The 5,000-nt window shown below is 63.1% G+C and overlaps 3 non-coding genes across 3 annotated transcripts in view; all 3 read left to right on the plus strand.

Annotated features, from left to right (window-relative positions):
* The first annotated feature begins 1,381 nt into the window (after positions 1-1,381).
* Positions 1,382-3,869, plus strand: LOC149053940 (small subunit ribosomal RNA). The gene has a single exon (XR_016192428.1). It is a non-coding gene; the product is annotated as a small subunit ribosomal RNA (ribosomal RNA).
* Positions 3,870-4,079: 210 nt separating this feature from the next.
* Positions 4,080-4,237, plus strand: LOC149053941 (5.8S ribosomal RNA). Its single transcript, XR_016192438.1, has one exon. It is a non-coding gene; the product is annotated as a 5.8S ribosomal RNA (ribosomal RNA).
* Positions 4,238-4,639: 402 nt separating this feature from the next.
* Positions 4,640-5,000, plus strand: part of LOC149053942 (large subunit ribosomal RNA) — a 4,199-nt gene continuing 3,838 nt past the window's right edge. Inside the window, exon 1 of the ribosomal RNA XR_016192431.1 lies at positions 4,640-5,000. This exon is cut by the window's right edge and continues 3,838 nt beyond it. This is a non-coding gene — a ribosomal RNA (large subunit ribosomal RNA).

Below are 5,000 nucleotides of genomic sequence, written 5' to 3' on the forward strand. Positions count from 1 at the left end.
ACCGGAGTTTTTGGATCGCGATTTTTTCCAAACCCAATAACTCGTTATCGGTCGGTGTTCGGTGGACGAACCAAAGAGGTGATCTCGTCGGGCGCACCGAATACTATCAGGAATAGTAGGTCCGACGGACGTGATGCGATTTTTAAATATTTTTCGATTGTGCGATTGCGGCGGGGGTATTAGTGTTCGGGTGGGGGGAACCGATACGCGCGCCGATTGCGGTAGTTGACGGGCGCGCGTCCACTGTTGCACGAGCGACGCTACGCCATTACGGGTGGTCGGTTAGACGAAATGTATTATCACTGTCCCAATCCGCGCGCCCGGTGGTCGGTGTCGTAGGTGGTCGGCCGGCTAGATTTGCGTCCCGCCACTTTTTTTCGTGCCGTGCCGCCAAGCGGCGTGCGTACGGTGGTCGACGACTTGTAACAACGTTAGGCGAAATGCGATTGTGGCGGGGGTATTAGTGTTCGGGCGGGGGGATCCGATACGGGCGCGGATTGCGGTAGTCCACGGGCGCGCGTCCACTGTTACACGAACGACGCTACGCCATTAAGGTGGAAAAACCCGGGATTTTGTAAATTTGTGAGCGGTTCGGTCGTCGGCGTTGCAGTCGACGGCCGGCCGCCGATCACGAACACCACAACAGCAAAGCCACGGGCGACGCCGAAGACGGCGCGTACACCTCGCGGCGCCCACCGGTCGCCGCCAACTGACGGTCGTCCACGTACGCGGGACACCGTCGGTTGAGTGGCCGGTCCGGTGAGAGCCGGCGGAAGGTGACACGCGTCCGCGTTTCGGCCGCCGACCCATCTCGCAATCCGAGTGGCGAAACTCAACCGGCGCCGCGCGTCCACCAGCCGGTGTTTGCGCGGCGCGCGCCAATCCACACCGATGACGACTCCCGTTACCGTTCCGCGTGTCACGAACACTCGACGCCAGAACATTCCCGCCGCGGCCGGCCATCGTCGCCGCGCCCGGCGGTCGCCGGGGCGAAGCCACGGGACGGCGGACTTCGCGTCGCGTCCCGGCTTCCCCCTCGATCTCGGCTGGGGGCCGTTACGAATCGGGCGAGAGCCGGTCTCGGTACGCTCGCCGGGGACCCGTGCACACACCGTCACCCGAACCCGGCGGTCGACCGTCACCCGGTCCGTCTCGTCAACGTGTCGCACTCCGTGTGCCGACCACACCACACACACATTTTGTTGTTGTTGAACCGCGGTCGGTCGCGCGGCCGTGACCCACAGCGGTCCCGGCCACGCGATCGCCCTCGGCGTCGGCTCGCCGCCCCCTTCCGCGGGGCGTCGGACCGGCGCTCGGACGCACGCGTCCCAGGCCGCCACGCGCGTGGCGGTCGCGGGGCGCGGTAGCAGTAAACCCGAGATCCCTGGTTGATCCTGCCAGTAGTCATATGCTTGTCTCAAAGATTAAGCCATGCATGTCTCAGTGCAAGCCGCATTAAGGTGAAACCGCGAAAGGCTCATTAAATCAGTTGTGGTTCCTTAGATCGTACCCAAGTTACTTGGATAACTGTGGTAATTCTAGAGCTAATACATGCCGACAGAGTTCCGACCGTCGCGGCGCTCTCGGGCGTCGCGCGCGGGAGGAACGCTTTTATTAGATCAAAACCGGCCCGTCGCGGCGCGCTTCGTGCGCGTCCCGATCGCGGCCCGCGCAAAGACCTGGTGACTCTGAATAACTTCGAGCTGATCGCACGGTCTCCGTACCGGCGACGCATCTTTCAAATGTCTGCCTTATCAACTGTCGACGGTAGGTTCCATGCCTACCGTGGTGGTAACGGGTAACGGGGAATCAGGGTTCGATTCCGGAGAGGGAGCCTGAGAAACGGCTACCACATCCAAGGAAGGCAGCAGGCGCGCAAATTACCCACTCCCGGAACGGGGAGGTAGTGACGAAAAATAACGATACGGGACTCATCCGAGGCCCCGTAATCGGAATGAGAACACTTTAAAACCTTTAAACGAGGATCAATTGGAGGGCAAGTCTGGTGCCAGCAGCCGCGGTAATTCCAGCTCCAATAGCGTATATTAAAGTTGTTGCGGTTAAAAAGCTCGTAGTCGGATCTGTGTCTGGGCGGTGCCGGACCACCCTGGCGGTCCGGCGTGTCGCGGCCGGCCGTGCCGCGGGACCACGTGTCCCGTCGGCGCGGTCGCCGTCGCGCTCGTCAGCCGTCTCGGGGTGTTAGTTACCGGCACGTCGGCCGGACGTATTGTCGGCAGGCGGACACGTGTCTCGTGCTCCCGGCGCGCCGCGCGGCCACGCGTCGCGCGGCCGTCGGGGTTCGACGACGGCGGCCGCCTACTCCAATCTTGCTGCGCGGTGCTCTTCACCGAGTGCCGTCGGCGGGCCGACACGTTTACTTTGAACAAATTAGAGTGCTCAAAGCAGGCTCAAATCTGGCGGGGCGGCTTCACGGCCGTCTCGTCAAAAGGCCCTGAATACTGGTCGCATGGAATAATGGAACAAGACCTCGGTCCCGCGCATCTCCGCCCTTCGCGGGCGCGCGAAACCGCCTTCCGGGGCGTTTCCGTGCGCGGGCCGCCGGGCCGCGGGCGCCAGTCGCCCGCGCGTCCCGCCGGGCCGGTTTTCGGGACCGGAGGTAATGATCAACAGAGACGGGCGGGGGCATTCGTACCGAGACGTTAGAGGTGAAATTCTTGGATCGTCTCGAGACGAACTGACGCGAAAGCATTTGCCAAGTACGTTCTCGTATGATCAAGAACGAAAGTTAGAGGTTCGAAGGCGATCAGATACCGCCCTAGTTCTAACTGTAAACGATGCCAGCTAGCGATCCGCCGGCGTTTCATTAACGACCCGGCGGGCAGCTTCCGGGAAACCGAAGCTTTTCGGTTCCGGGGGAAGTATGATTGCAAAGTTGAAACTTAAAGGAATTGACGGAAGGGCACCACCAGGAGTGGAGCCTGCGGCTTAATTTGACTCAACACGGGAAACCTCACCAGGCCCGGACACCGGAAAGATTGACAGATTGAGAGCTCTTTCTTGATTCGGTGGGTGGTGGTGCATGGCCGTTCTTAGTTGGTGGAGCGATCTGTCTGGTTAATTCCGATAACGAACGAGACTCTGTCCTGCTAACTAGGCGGGTAAACCCGGGTCGGCGTGGGCGCGGCGCCGGCGGTTTCGGCCGTCTGCGTTCGCGTTCCCGTCGGCTCGGCCCGGTATCCCCGAACGCGTTCGCCCGTCGTCCACGGCGGTCGTCGGGCGCGGCCGCGCCATCCGCGTCCCGGCGTGCGGCGGGCGTGCGGGGGTCGGGGGGCAACCTCCGGTCGCCGTGCGTCAGTCGTGCGCTGGGCTCCGCGGTGAAGCGCGCCGCGTTCGCGGCCGTCGCCGGCGGATCACGATACGTTACTAGGGCTACCGCCGGCTCCCAGGAGCTTAAACTCTTCTTAGAGGGACAGGCGGCGGACGAAAATAGCCGCACGAGACTGAGCGATAACAGGTCTGTGATGCCCTTAGATGTTCTGGGCCGCACGCGCGCTACACTGAAGGAATCAGCGTGTGTTAACATTCCTGGGCCGACAGGCTTCCGGGTAACCCGCTGAACCTCCTTCGTGCTTAGGGATCGTGGCTTGCAATTTTTCCACGTGAACGAGGAATTCCCAGTAAGCGCGAGTCATCAGCTCGCGTTGATTACGTCCCTGCCCTTTGTACACACCGCCCGTCGCTACTACCGATTGAACGACCGCAGTGAGGTCTTCGGACTGGACGCGCGTTATTCGGCCCCCTCGGGGGCTGGGTCGTCGCGCGACCGGGAAGATGACCGAACTCGGCCGTTTAGAGGAAGTAAAAGTCGTAACAAGGTTTCCGTAGGTGAACCTGCGGAAGGATCATTAGAGACGGGCCCGCGGCGCCGGCGACTCGCTTGCCGGTCTCGCGCGCGCCTAATCCGACCCCGTGGCCGCGTGCGCTCGCGCGCGACAACCGCGCACGGTTGTCGTCCGCCGACCGCCCGCGCGCCGCGACCCCCGACCGAGAGTCGACCGAAAGATGGTTACCGTCGTCGGAAGACGATTGTGTAAACGAAAAAAAAAAAACAAACACCCGACCCCGAACGGCGGATCACTTGGCTCGTGGATCGATGAAGACCGCAGCTATCTGCGCGTCGTCGTGTAATCCGCAGGTTATACGAACATCGACCAGTCGAACGCACATTGCGGCCTCGGTGACCCGCGGGTCCCGGGCCACGCCTGTCTGAGGGTCGTATACCGGATACTCGGCCAGACCGATGCGCCGGCACGGCAGGCGTCCGGCGGAGCGCGCGCGCCGCGTCCGGTCCTCACGGGGACCGGCGCCCGCGCGCCCGTCGGCCGCACGCCGCGCCCGCGCGAGTTTGGCGGCTCGACCGGGGAAAACGCGGGCTACCGCTCGCGGCTGCCCCCGGTCGTCCGCCCAAGTTGTGACGGCAAACAGTCACGGGTTCTCGCGCCGTCGAACGGCACGTCCCCGTCCGCCCGCCGCGCGAGAGCGCGGCCGGGTCGGCTGAGAGTCGTCCTCGAGACGCCACCTCTCCGGCAACCGAGAAGCGGACGCGGACCGTCGCCGCGCGGACGGAGCGCGGACCCGCGCACCAGTTACCACCACCACACGTACCACACACTTGTTCCGACCTCAGATCAGGCGGGACTACCCGCCGGATTTAAGCATATTAATAAGCGGAGGAAAAGAAAACAACCGTGATTCCCCCAGTAGCGGCGAGCGAACAGGGAAAAGCCCATCGCCGAATCCCGCCGCGCACTTTTGTGTCGCGGCACGTATGGGAGTTGTGGCGTACGGGCCGGCCTCGTTGCCGGGGCGCACGTGACGGTCCAAGTCTCCCTTGAACGGGGCCATGGCCCGCAGATGGTGCCAGGCCAGTAGAGGCCGTCACAGCGTTCCGGGATCGGACCGCGCCTTCGAGTCGGGTTGCTTGAGAGTGCAGCCCGAAGCGGGTGGTAAACTCCATCTAAGGCTAAATACGGCCACGA

Source organism: Diuraphis noxia, unplaced genomic scaffold, assembly GCF_037042655.1.
Source record: "Diuraphis noxia isolate RWA-SAM2 unplaced genomic scaffold, SU_Dnox_SAM2 contig0020, whole genome shotgun sequence".
Classification (NCBI taxonomy): Eukaryota; Metazoa; Arthropoda; class Insecta; order Hemiptera; family Aphididae; genus Diuraphis; species Diuraphis noxia.